This window comes from Dermacentor andersoni, chromosome 11, assembly GCF_023375885.2.
Source record: "Dermacentor andersoni chromosome 11, qqDerAnde1_hic_scaffold, whole genome shotgun sequence".
NCBI lineage: Eukaryota > Metazoa > Arthropoda > Arachnida > Ixodida > Ixodidae > Dermacentor > Dermacentor andersoni.
In genome coordinates, this window is record NC_092824.1 from 3,127,518 (window position 1) to 3,142,516 (window position 14,999).

The following is a 14,999-nucleotide window of genomic DNA, read 5'->3' on the forward strand; positions in this document are numbered from 1 at the left end:
ATACATGATTTTCAGTTATTTTTTATCGCTTGTCTTTTTCTTGTCTGTCGCTGGCCTTCACTATTCCTACAATGTCGGAGTCACATATAAAGATGTATTTTCAATAATTACAAGAGATGCAACGATACCTAAACAAGATGGCTGTCAAGACCGATTCCACCTCTACACGTCTAGTCGCCTCCTTCCGAATGGGGCCACTCTTGGCTGCGCCGTAAGATTCCCTACTATACTACTATACTTTTCCCTACTATATGCTCGTCTGCAAAGGCGCCGCCTCGTCGCTAGCTATAAGGGTAGTTAGTACGCGGCAAACTAAGCCTTCAGCCGAGACACATGCACGTCAGTGGGACAGGTGAGTCCAGCAGAGCGATCTCGTCAGAATCCTCAACTGAGCGCATAAACTTTCTCGACACAACAATATACATTGACAATGAGGAGCTAAAGACAACGCTGTATAGGAAACCTTTCGACAAACAACAGTACCTAGAATATACCAGCCACCATCCCAGACATTGCAAAGAAGGCATCTTTAAAGGCCAAGCCACACGACTACGTCGCATTTGCGCTGAAAACCAAGACTACATAGATAGACTCGGTCACCTTAAAGAAACCCTATCAAACAGGAACCACCCAAACAGTGACCTTCAAGCAGCCTGCACCGCTACAACCAAACTTGATCGAGCCGAGGTCCCCAAGCCCCGCCCGAGGATCAGAAGAACAGCAACGCCTCTCCTTACTACTAAATTCTCAAACGCACTCCCAAACGTGAATAACATCCTCAGTAAATACTACCCAATTCTCACCAGCACCCAGAAGCTTAAAAAGATTTTTCCCGACCCTCCCAGAGTAGCCTACAGACGCAACACTAATTTTAAACATGTTCTTGTGCACGCCAAACTAAAGACAAAGAGGAAGTTGGGAACCAATCCCTGTGGCCGCCCCAGGTGCTCTACATGCAAACATATTCAATCTACTACTACAGTAAAAAGTACGGCGTCGAATTACGCACACAAGGTAACTTCGGCTTTCACCTGCACATCAAGCAACGTAGTCTACTGTCTAGAATGCGCCGCTTGTAGCAAACAATACATAGGTGAGACTGGACAACAAATTCATACAAGACTCAACGGTCACCGCGCGGACACAAAACACAATTTACCCAAAGCAGTAGTCAGTCACTTAAATGAACATGGTCATATATTTGACAAAGCAAGGCTCTATATACTACAAACAAATTTCCGTTCCCCTCGCGAAAGGAAGTATACGGAATCATACCTCATACACAAGTTTAATTGCCTACACCCGACGGGAATTAATTTGGCACGCGACAACTTAGAATCTTTAAAAGTGGTAACTTAAATCGGAAATTCTGATATCATCATCCAAGACACAAAACACATTATGCCACCAGCTAACCTTAATTCTTAAGCTCACCTACTCTTCCATTCCGCAAAATTTTTTTTCCTGCCTACTACTCAATTTAATATACTCTTTCAGGTTTTTACGCCTATATCAACTGTGTGAACCCCTTCTCCCATGTACACTTGCTCCCGCCCGCTTCTGTGCACGTCACCCTCCTGTTTGTTATTCCGGTTTCGGCCCCCCCCCTTTCTCTATTCCCTTCTTCTTTTTAATTATATATTTTTTTGAAACCCCCCTCACCAACACATTCCGAAGTCAATGTCTTTTTCGGCGCCTCAACCCAGAGTATCGCCATTTCTGGATGCCGCCGTAACGACACCTACGTTGAGCGACTGGTGCAATGCCCCTTGAAAGACCATGCCGCTGCCTTTCAGTCACCCCATACATTGCACCGCAGACTCCTCGTCGCCATCCTATTTCAAAATTACTCCACGTATTGCTACTATGCTCCTCAAGTCACCCTTTCAACTCATGTTCTTTTGTTTATTTTTTTTTTCTTTTGTGTTACTCGCGCACTGGCCGCCTGGCCGGCTCTTCTGGGGCCACTGGAGCATGCCGGCAGCGATACCACTGAATGCTTTCTAACCTCTCGCATCCCCAACACGCTCCCAGGCCCCGGTCTTTCTTAAAATTTTATTTCTCTCTTTCTTGTTCTTTCTGTCTCCCCCTTTTTTTTCTGTCTTGGGGTCGCCCTGGCTTCCCCCCCCCCATTTTTTTTTTGTTCCCTGCCTTTATTTCTTTTCTTTTCTCCCCACACTCCCACTCTCCCAATCTTGTCACCCCGTCTTGGGAACAAAGCTCACAGACGTCGGACGACAGCCCTCGTTTCCTCTGAAGTATCTCTCTTTAAAACCAGCCGCCAGCGACAACACCCGCACGTGACGTCACTGCACTAACCCTTTAAAACTAACATGCCGAGGATGACGAGGCCGCCTTTGACGAAGATAGGTCCTCCTATCGAAACGTTGGCCAGCCTTTCTGAGGCACCTTATCCCTATTTTCAAACTTTATACCACAGGGTGCTATTCCTTCTGTCAGCCCCTTTCTTGTTTTAAGGCTGATGATGATGATGCTGAAGTTGCTTTTGTAGCAACGTTTTTCCTAATGCCTTCACACTTTGTACCACTTGTTTTTATAAATAAAGGTATTATTATATTATTATTATATTATTACATTATTCTTGGATTGGACTCTTTAATTATTCATTCTGCTCTCATCGACTACGCGACCGGCGTTCTTCAGTTGGAACTGCCTCAACTCGCCGATGCTCCGAGCACCGCCCGACCGCCCAGCCACAGATTCCTGGCGGTGACTATGTGCTGCGCCCCATCATCGACATGCATGCATCGACGTAACATCGACATTTTTGGGTCTCGCTGGTTACTATGCTCGGTTTGTGCCGCGATTTGCTGATCTCGTCGAGCCGCTTAGAAGGCTCCTGCGGTCTGGTCAACAGTTCACGTGGGATGATGAGGCTGAGCGTAGCTTCCAGTTTGTTAAGACAGCTTTGTCCAAGCCTAGTCATACAAATGCTTAACCCAGACCTTGATGTAATTGTTACGACAGATGATTCTGATAAGGGACTAGGAGCCGTTCTTCAGCAACGCGATGGTCGCGATGGTGACAGCGTACGCACGGTGGCCTTCGCATCGCGTGCCCTGACTCCTGCTGAGCGGAAGTACACAGCTGGGGAACGTGAGGCCCTTGCTTGTCTCTTCGCGTGCGAGCGCTGGCACGTCTACTTGTGGGGTAGGAAAATTTTTGTTGCGCATGGACCATCAGGCACTGGTGACATTACTTTCAGCTGCCGGTACAGGACGCCGACCTTTGCGTATATCCAGATGGTCAGCTCGACTTTTGTATTATAACTTCGACATAGAGTACCAAAAGGGATCGCAAAATGGGGGTCGTGGCCGATGCGCTTTTACGCCCACCTCTTGACTGTGATTCGCAGCAGACGATGCAGGAAGAAATTGTGTCCGTTGTATCAGAGCGCCTAACAAAGGAACGGTGGCAGGTGGCCACTGCTGCAGACAGCACATTGCAACAGGTTGTTGTACACGTGGTACATGGTTGGGCGCCTAGGAAAGCTTTGTCAGCAGAAATAATGCCGTACTCTAACGTGCGGAAAGAGCTTTCTTTCGTTGATAGCCTTCTGATGCGCGGCGAGCAGGTAGTTGTTCAGAGTGAATTAACCTCGCTCCTTGTTGATTTTGCGCGCGAAGGTCACCCAGGAATTGTCAGGACAAAGCAGAGATTACGTGATCTTTACTGGTGGCCGCGTTTGAATAAACAGGTAGAAGAAGCAATCCATTTTTGTCATATCTGCCAGGCCGCGTACAAGTCCGCTAAACCATCGTTTGCACCGCTGCAGCCGGTGACGTTTACAGCGCTACCATGGCAGAAGTTAGCAATGGATATAGTGAGACCGATTGACTGGGCCCATTCAAGCTGTAGGTACATGATATCGCTGATAGATTATCATTCCAAGTGGCCTGAGGTTGCTTTTTCGTCTACAGCGACGTCAGAGTGTGGTCGATTTTTTGCAGACTGTGTTCAGCTGAGAAGGCTATCCGGAAGAAATTGTCACAGATAGCGGGCCTCAGTTTAAGTCGCAAATCTTTGAAACATTCTTGAGAGAGAGGGGTATTGCGCATTGTTGTTCTTCTCTGTACTATCCACAAGGAAACGACGCGATTGAACGCTTTAATCGCGTGCTGAAAGATTTCATGCAGGTTGCCCGATTGGAACAACGGCCCCTCCAGGCTGCTGTGGTTGACTATCTCGGCATATATAGGTCGACACCACACGCAACAACAGGCGTGTCGCCAGCCAAGTTGCTTCACGGGCGCCAGCCAAGGACAAGACTCAATACAGTGGGTTTGCCGACAAGAGAGGGTGTCCATGCCGGTTCTAATAAAAATGTTCCTGCTAGAGTTAAGGCGAAGCAGACGTATGGAAAACAATATACGCACAGGAGGCGAGGTACGGAAAGACCAGCCTTTTGTGTGGGGGACTTCGTTCGTGTACGCAAGCCAGCAGGCGGTGGGAAAGCGTCGGTAAACTACATGGGGCCTTTCAAGATTGTCGGCAGAAAAGGCAAAAGTAGCTTTTTGATGAGCGACGGTCGTTGCTGGAACGCGTCTAAACTAGTTCGGGTTCCGTGCAACCAATCTGACAACAGAACAATGGGCATGGGAATTGCCTCGTCATGACTACTCGGGTACCGCTGGGGCTGAAAGCCGCGCAAACGCTGAACAGCGTGAAATTTGGCGATCGCCGGAAATAAGGGCTCAAGATAATGAATTGGTCGCTCCTTTAGAGGATTCGGTGGAGCAACCTTCGCGTCGCAGCACTAGGATACGCCGACCTGTAGAAAGATTTTGGTTTTCTTTGCATGAACAATAAGTGTTTAGTTCGAGTTATCTTGGTTGTTACAAATTACTATGTTGTATTTTCAAGCGCGAGGCGATGTTGTATCCTTCTTTATTGTTTCAATTTAGTTTCTTTCAGTGTACATATCGCCATCGTCATTCAGTATGTTTTGCTATATAAGTGGCTTTACTGTGACGAATAAAAATTGTACATACTGCGCTTGCGTGGTCCAGTGTCATGCGTCTGGTCTGAGCCACACACCACACACCTGTTGTTCATCATCATCATCATCACCATCATCATCATCAGCCTGGTTACGCCCACTGCAGGGCAAAGGCCTCTCCCATACTTCTCCAACTACTCCGGCCATGTGCTAATTGTGGCCATGTCGTCCCTGCAAACTTCTTAATCTCATCCGCCCAACTAACTTTCTGCCGCCCCCTGCTACGCTTCCCTTACCTCGGAATCCAGTCCGTAACCCTTAATGACCATCGGTTATCTTCCCTCCTCATTACATGTCCTGCCCATGCCCATTTCTTTTTCTTGATTTCAACTAAGATGTCATTAACTCGCGTTTGTTCCCTCACCCAATCTGCTCTTTTCTCATCACTTAACGTTACACCCATCATTCTTCTTTCCATAGCTCGTTGCTCGTCCTCAGTTTAAGTAGAACCCTTTTTGTAAGCCTCCGAATTTCTGCCCCGTGCGTGAGTACTGGTAAGAAACAGGTGCTATACACTTTTCTCTTGAGGGATAATGGCAACCTGCTGTTCATGATCTGACAATGCCTGCCAAACGCACCCCAGCCCATTCTTATTCTTCTGATTATTTCAGTCTCATGATCCGGATCCGCAGTCACTACCTGTCCTAAGTAGATGTATTCCCTTACCACTTCCAGTGCCTCGCTACCTATCGTAAACTGCTGTTCTCTTCCGAGACTGTTAAACATTAGTTTTCTGCAGATAAATTTTAGACCCACCCTTCGGCTTTGCCTCTCCAGGTCAGTGAGCATGCACTGCAGTTGGTCCCCTGAGTTACTAAGCAAGGCAATATCATCAGCGAATCTCAAGTTACTAAGGTATTCTCCTTTAACGCGTATCCCCAATTCTTCCCAGTCCAGGTCTCTGAATACCTCCTGTAAACACGCTGTGAATAGCATTGGAGAGATCGTATCTCCCTGCCTGACGCCTTTCTTTAATGGGATTTTGTTGCTTTCTTTATGGAAGACTACGGTGGCTGTGGAGCCGCTATAGATATCGTTCAGTAATTTTACATACGGCTCGTCTACCCCCTGATTCCGTAATGCCTCCATGACTGCTGAGGTTTCGGCTGAATCAAACGCTTTCTCGTAATCAATGAAAGCTATATATAAGGGTTGGTTAAATTCCGCACATTTCTCTATCACCTGATTGATAGTGTGAATATGGTCTATTGTTGAGTAGCCTTTACGGAATCCTGCCTGGTCTTTTGGATGACAGAAGTCTAAGGTGTTCCTGATTCTATTTGCTATTACCTTAGTAAATACGTTGTAGTCAACGGACAGTAAGCTGATCGGTCTATAATTTTTCGAGTCTTTGGCGTCCCCTTTCTTATGGATTAGGATTTGGTTAGCGTTCTTCCAATATTCCGGTACGCTCGAGGACCTGAGGCATCGCGTATAGGGTGGCCAGTTTTTTTAGAACAATCTGCCCACCATCCTTCAACAAATCTGCTGTTACCTGATCCTCTCCAGCTGCCTTCCCTCTTTGCATAGCTCCCAAGGCTTTCTTTACTTCTTCCGGTGATACTTGTGGGATTTCAAATTCCTCTAGACTATTCTTTTTTTCTTTTCTTTTTTTGTTTCCATTGCTAAAATACAATGGCGGGGGCTAAGATAAAAGCTGCAATGAGGCAGCTTGAGGTGCCCTTAGCCCCCGTGTTACATGGTGGCAGTGAGTCGCGCAAACAACCGTACGTAAAAAACATTGCATATAAATATTAAGCACAATCATTAATCAATTCAAGAGAATTTTCTATATGGGAACAAAGAAATTGGATAATTACATACATTACATACATTACAGACAATTACATACACTTGGCAATACGTAAATAAAGGTGAAAATTGCGTAGACTTGACGATGCATGATTAAACGTGAAAAGATATGGTGCTCGATTAATATTGGAATGATTAGGAGAAAGAAAAGGACGAGCAAAAATTATGTCATTACAAACATGTAACAAGACGCACATGTGAGTACAGGTGAAAAAGAAATTACGCTTGATTCATTATTCAGGAGAAGGTTCTGATAAGTGACGACAGTTCTGACCTTGTTATGTTAATGATGTCAATGCCAGCGTCGTTTAATGAATTAAGCAATCTGGGTAACTTATTTTTCGTCATTTGCAACCATAGTTTGTTCTGGAAGAGGGTATAGACCAGTGTTCTCCATGACGGGTAATATAGGCAGCTGTATTTTTTTTTGCAGACAAGCAATTTCATTAAATACGCTGTTTTCAGAGTTTGTGTTTGAGTGCCATATACGAAGGAGAGAGCGGTTGTATAGAGAGTAGTTTGGGGGTATGTTGTATTGTTTAAAGAGGTGCTCACGTGACTGTGATATGGCACGTTTGCAATGATACGTACGATCTTTTTCTGTGGTAAGTGTATTTTCCTGAGGTCAGTTTCAGTTGTAGTGCCCCATACAAGGCGTGTATAATTCATGTGTGATGCAAATAGTGAGTGGTAAATTAATATTCTTAGGGATGGTGGTAGACGATATCTGTTCTTGTTTAGCATTCCTGTGATACGGCTAAGCTTTTGTTCTACAGAGTTTACATGTCGATCTCAGTGTAGCGTACTAGAGAAGTATGTACCTAATACTTTAATTTGATTCACTATTTCTATGCTCCCTTTGTTCATCTCTAAAGTGGCTTTGTGGAATCTTTGTGCCTTTCGCATAAAAAAATTACGGCTCTTTGTCTTATTTGAATTTAATTTTAGATAATTTCGTGTAGACCATGTGGATATGTTCTGGAACAACTCGTTTACGCTGTTTAATAAACTAGTATGACATGCCGATGAAATAAACATACTAGTATCGTCTGCATATATGATAAAGTTTGCCTTGTGATAGATCAGAACAACATCGATTATATATAAGTTAAAAATCAGCGGTCCAAGAATACTTCCTTGGGGGACTCCTGTTTTTATTTCTAGAGAAAACGCTTTAAAGCTTTTTAAGTGCATATATTGCCGTCTTCTTTATAAGTATGACTTAATTAACCGCAGTGGGAGGCCGCTGATACCATACCTCTCATAACTTGTTAATAAGTTATGGTTAATATGATCGAAGACCTGAGTAAAGTCTATAAATATACCTATTGTCAGTTGTTTCCTTTCAAAATTTTGCAGTATATATATGGTCTTTCCGGTCTAGTAGTGCTAACTATGTTGATTAGTTTTTTTTTTGAAAGCCATACTGAGCTTTCGTGATAACGCGATATTTTCCCCAGAAGGATGTTAACTGGATCAATATTATTTTTTCAAGTCGTTTAGAAAAGTGCGGCAAAATTGATCTGGGGCGATAACTTTGAATATTGAGCCTGTCTGCCTTCTTATATATTGGAATGACTTTAGCAACCTTCATTTTTGATGGAAAGATGCCTTCAGCAATAGCGATATTATATATATGGACTACAATGGGGGCTATATCGTGTATGACATATTTTATGGGTTTTATCTGCAGGTCGTCTGAATCACAGCTTTTAGAGATTTTTATTGCCATAAATACAAAGCAGACCTCGTCAACATTAGTTGGATGGAAAAAGATTGTGTTTGAGTTTCCAGGTAAGGAGAGAGTGGTTTTCGATCGCGTATGCGCTTGCGTTTCTCTGTTCAGGAAGTATTCGTTAAACGCATTCACCATGTCTGTTTGGTACAGTAAACGACCTTCTAGGCAAATTTTTTCAATAAGTTCTGTGCGTTGTGTCCGTTCCATTATATTATCAAGGTTCCTCCACAGTTTTTCTTAGTTTCCATCACACAATAAAAAAGACTGTAGATTTATTTATTTATTTATTTATTTATTCAAATACCCTAAAGGCCCTCTTGGAGAGGGTATTACATAGGGGGGGCACACGAAACACACTAATAAGAATATGCGAAAAAAAAAATAGTAAAAATAAACAATTCAGCAAACATAGTAAGAACACCACAAAATACGCATACACCAATATTGGAAGTGGATTAAAGTTCGAATAAAGATAAGAATGAAGTGTGAAAATCGAAACACCGGGGGTTCAAGGATAACACAAAAAGAGAAAAAACTGCAATACGATGTCAAACAAGATACTATACTATACTATACAAAAAATACTATACTATACTGTACAAAGGTATACTATACGATACAAAGGTATTAAATTAGCCCTGAAAAAAAATAGCTAACACCAAAGACGCATAGAGACGTCAAGTTCTGATATGATTCCACAGCATTTGATGAAATTGATCGGTGTTAACTTCAGTGGCAATATCAGATGGTAGGTTATTCCAGTCAGCTATGGTTTTGGGGATGAATGATTGTGCGTAATGGGCCGAGTGGCAAGCTGGGCGTTTGACTTTGCAGGGGTGATCACGGCGAGGAAAAATGACAGGGGGTGACTGAAAGAAGTCGTCGCGCAAACGATCATGATGATAAAGTTTGTGAAAGAGAGATAGGCGGGCGTGTTTCCGTCGTAGTGATAGCGGAGGCAGTTCGGCACGAAGTTTTAAAGATGTAACACTGGAGTACGGAGAAAAATCTGAAAAAATGAAGCGAGCAGCACGGCTTTGCAGGGATTCAATGTTACGTATAATGTAGTCTTGGCTCGGGTCCCAGATGGCACATGCATATTCAATTTTAGGCCTGATTAACGTGGTGTACGCGAGTTTCTTTAGGTGTGAAGGCGCTTGCTTTAGTCTGTGTTTCATGATTCCGAAAGTACGGTTAGCAGATGCAAGAGTAACGTTGATGTGATGATGCCATGTTAGATCCGATTGCAAGTTGATTCCTAAGTATTTGTACGTGGTAGTAAGTTCGACAACATTGTTACCTATAAAGTATGAAGTTGGAATACGGGAAGAGGAGTGCGTAAATGACATGCACTTAGTTTTAGTATGATTTAGGGTCATTTGCCAGTCTGAACACCATCTGTTTATTGCGTTGAGGTCTGACTGCAAAGCTTGATGATCAGTGTCAGTAGAAATGGTACGGTAAATTACGCAATTATCGGCGAACAGTCTTACTCTGGACGACATGCAGTTAGGCAAGTCATTAATGTAAATTAGAAAAAGCAAAGGGCCAAGCACGCTCCCTTGTGGAACGCCGGACGTGACAGGAATAAAAGAGGAGTTGCAATGATTAATATTTGTGAATTGAGTTCGAAAAGACAAGAAATCTTTTATCCATGCAATGACTTGTGCGTCAATGTTAAAATGTTTAAGTTTCAGTAGTAGCCTGTGGTGAGGAACGCGGTCAAAAGCTTTGGAAAAATCTAAGAATATTGCGTCGACTTGGTAGCCAGCGTCAATACATGAAAGCAAGTCATCAGTAAACCCTGCAAGTTGCCCATCGCATGCGAAAGCCGTGCTGGCATTTGAAGATTATGTTATGTTCTTCTAAGTGTTTTATGATTTGAGAATGTATGATATGTTCGAGTAGTTTGCAAACGGTGCTAGTTAACGAAATAGGCCGGTAGTTAAGCGGTGATGAGCGATCGCCAGATTTAAAAATTGGTATGACCTTGGCTGTACGCCAGTCATTAGGAATTTGGCCGGATGATAATGACTGTGAAAAAAGAGCGCACAAGATTCCCGAAATGCTTTGCGATGTACTTTTAAGCAACTTGTTGTTGAACCCAACGTGGTCAGATGCAGATGATACCTTACGATTATTAACTAGTGATATGATACCGGACTCGGTAATATTTATCTGCGGCATGATGATATCGGAAAGTGTACCTATGTTTGGGCATGAAGTGACGTCCTCGCGGGTGAAAACAGACGAGAATGCATTGTTTAATATTTGTGCACACTTTGACTCGGGAACAGTGGCGCCTGTGGGATCGGTAAGCACAACATCGGGGTGATTGCTTGGATTTATTACTTGCCAAAATTTACGAGGATTGTTAGTCAGCATAGATGACAGGTCGTGGTTGAAAAAGTGACGACGACTGGATTTAAGTAACTCTTGGTATTCTTTGTCGCACTGTTTGTATTTAAGCCACGATGGTGCAAGACTGGATTTCTGGGATTGCCTGTACAATCGCTTTTTTTTGTTGTTTAGACGCCGAAGTTGCTTGTTGAACCATGGCGTAGAGCTCCTACTCCTAATTGTTATGGACGGTATATATTTGTTAACGACGTCAGTAAACATATTTTTGAACGCGACCCAGTTTTCTTCAACTGTACGGGACAAGAAGTCATTAAGAAACTGGTCGGCAAAAAGAGATAATTGTGCATTCATTCCATCAAAGTTAGCTCTGCTATAGCATTTAATTTTTTTTTCAATGATCTTCCTACTGTTATGCCGACAAACAATGTTCCCAGTAATGACGTCATGATCGGAGAGCCCATCTAGGTGACTAATGTTGGCGCAAATGTCAGGGATATTAGTAAGGATTAGGTCAAGAATACTGGAGCATGTGGCAGTGCGCCGTGTGGGTTGCATGATAAGTTGGGATAATGAAAAATCTAGACATGACTGAAGAAATGCATTCGATTCTCTTTCACTCTCCGTGACAGATAGAGTTGCCCAATTGATGCGTGGATAATTAAAATCCCCAAATATGAATAATACACAATTAGGAAATCGGTTACACACTTCACTCAAAATGCGATAGAACTCTTCAACAAAAGAACTGGCCATATCAGGGGGGCGATAAAAAACACCGATAAGTATGTCAGTACTGCTACCGTTTAACAACACCCATACACATTCAAGAAACGTAGAAATTATGATGGGTACACATGATAATTCTTTTTTTATTGCCAACAGAACACCACCACCTCTCCGATTTGACCTGTCGCAGCGAAATATGTTGAACGTCGCCTCGGTAACAAAAATGCTGTCGTCGGGAACATTGTCCGTAAGCCACGTTTCCGTGAACGCGATTAAGGATGCAGAGCATGAATCGATAAGCGAGGAAATGGGAACAGCTTTAGAGAGGATACTTCTGGTATTTGTATAGAGGAACGTTAATGCGGTATTATGGCAAGGCTTATGAACTGACGGCAAAGAAGGGTTGATTACTTGAGCTGAGGCAGGAGAATGATTGGGTCATTCGTCAGCACTTCCGTGGGCGCCGTCCTCTACCTCTGGCGCATCATTTCCAGATGTTTGTAAACGGACTGCGCAGTTGGCATCCGTGTCCCAGACGTAAGCGTCATCATTTAGAATGAGCTTGGTGAAAGCAAGGCGGGGACGATCACCCTCCTTTTTTATTGACTTCGAGAACTGCCAAAGCTTTCGGCGCTTATCGCGCACGGCAACAGAGTAGTCCCGTGCTATCCTGAAATCTGTTTCCTTCAGCTTGCTGCCATTGCTGAGCAGAGTCTCGATTTCTTTTTCATTGTAGATAATAGTTATTTCTGGTTTTCCTTATTTCCTTGTTTAGACTGTTCCTGTAAACATTAAATTCTTTAAGATCAGCAATTTCACGACTTTTAATGAACCTGGCGTACACCTTCTCGCGTTTTTTTTTATTTTCTTTAATAGCTCTCTTGTTATCCATGGTTTTCGGCACGACTTAGGTTTATTTTGTTTGAGGGTGAAGTGTTTCTTGTACACAACTAAGAATTTTTCATTGATGATATTGTAGGCTCTTGCCGCATTATTTTTCTCAAATACGTCCTCCCAACTTACTCGTTGTAATTCTGTTTGAAACGATGCCATTGTACGCTCATTGATGTTCTGAAAAACCCTAGTTATATTTTTGTTAACTTTTTTTTGTTGGCGCTCGATAAAAGTGCACATTGAATTATGATCACCAATTGGGCAGCTTAAAACAGCGCTTTTTTACGTATGAAGGCTCGTAATTTGTAATAAATAGATCTAACGTATTCTCAGATGACATTGTGATTCTAGTACTCGATTCTATAACATTTATGCAACCGTTCGACAAGATTATATTTAATATGTCATGCTGTCTAGCACTACCTGCACTCATGTCATCAAGGATCACTTTTTGCCTGTTTTCGCATGCACACGCCAACAGATGATCTACAAAAGTGAGGAACTCCTGCACGATACCATCTGGTGGACGATAGCGGGCAACAAATATAACACCATCAGCCTGAATGCACAGTGACTCGACGTTATGCGTTATTATTGTAAAGTCTTCCAATATGTCACAGGGTATGGAATTTTTCACCAGCAGAGAGACACCACCGCCACGTCGAGTTGTTCTGTTCAAGAAAATTGTTTTCTTTTGCGGTAGTCGAAGAATATTAACATCATTTGAGTACCAGGTTTCACATAACACAATGACATCACAGAGGTCATTTATGTCATTGAAAAAGGTTTCTAGTTCACCAAGTTTGTTACAAGCAGATTGTGCATTCATATGTAAACAGCTCACGCCTTGAACTCCAACTGCAGCGAAAGAAGAGAACCATTTTTGTTTAACGATAAGCAAAATTTTGCAAGCATAGATTGAAAAAGGTTGCGGCAACAAACGACGTCAGTTTGGTTTGTTCTGCGCCGTGTAAGCTTGCAAAACTTTGCGTGAGGGTCTCGAAGCACAGTTCGCGAAAGAGCACGAGCAATACCAAGCATGTCCTGAAGCACCGCACGTGCGACACATGTGTAGTGTACAGTATTCCTTTGAAATGTGGTAGAGATTACATAGGACAAACCGGTCGCTGTATGAATGATCACGTTTGTGAGCATGCAAATCAAATACCCACAGGCACAGGAGGTAATCTTCCGCTGCATTGTAAGGAGTGCGGCTGTGACCCTATCTTCAGTGACGTTTCAATCTTGGCGAAGGCTAAGACTCAGCAGGAAAGAGAGCTGATTGAAGCCTATCGCATCTATAAACTTGGCCCTGAGAAATGTGTAAGCGCGCCCTATGTGTTCCTAACCAAGAAAGAGCTTTTATTTCTTGATAAGCGTAGACGTGTATAGATAAGGTGTTGACCGTGTTTTTGTTTTGTTGTGCCTGCGCATGTTCAGTACGGACTTGGGGGACGTCGTTTTCATGAATGAAGTTCAGTTGTTAGTCGAGCCACCTTCCTGTCTCTTTGTCTGTGTCTGCCTCTTGATTTTTTCTACTGTCAAGTTTGCTGGCGTGCTCTTAGTATAACCACAAGGAGTGAACTGAGCTTACAGTCCATTTCTTCAGGTTTTGTACGAATCTCCAAGTCTGTCCTTGGCGTCGGCGTGCTGGTGCCACTTTTACCTCCGCCAGCCCTCCACGCCTCATATTTCCAACTCTTCCTGTACTGCTCCCGTTTACCCTTCAGTGTCTTTTCGCTTACTCCTGAGCATTCACTGCAATGAAAAGAAAAGTCGCATTGACCACAAGTCAGAACAGGGTCAATATCGTGCAGTACGCTGCGGCAATAATAACAGCGAGACATCGCCAATAAAAGGACACTTCGCGACAAACATACTGTTCAACTGTAGCACAATATTGTACCCGTTGGTGGCAGCGGCAGAACTCGGAAAAAAACGGCAAATAGAATGTCATCAGCCTGAGAAAATGGAGGAGCAAGGTAAGAGCATTGCGTCCAGCGCGTTCCACCGCTGCCACCGAGTGTAAGGACACACCCACGCCGAACGATATGCCGCGGCTTTTCCCCGTTGTGGCAGCACACTCGTTCACAGATAACCGGTGGCGCGCGATTCAAAGGCTCTGGTCTACAGTGAATTGGTCGATTCCGGACTGAGAAAATAGAGGAGCAAGGTAAGAGCACTGCGTCCAGCGCGTTCCGCCGCTGCCACCGAATCATTATCTCTCTTCCATTATCGTTTAGGGTGCCACTGGTACTGTATAAATCTCTATAGAACTCCTCAGTCACTTGAACTATCTCATCCATATTAGTAATGATATTGCCGGTTATGTCTCTTAACGCATACATCTGATTCTTGCCAATTCCTAGTATCTTCTTCACTGCTTTTAGGCTTCCTCCGCTCCTGAAAGCATGTTCAGTTCTATCCATATTGACACGTGTACTTATC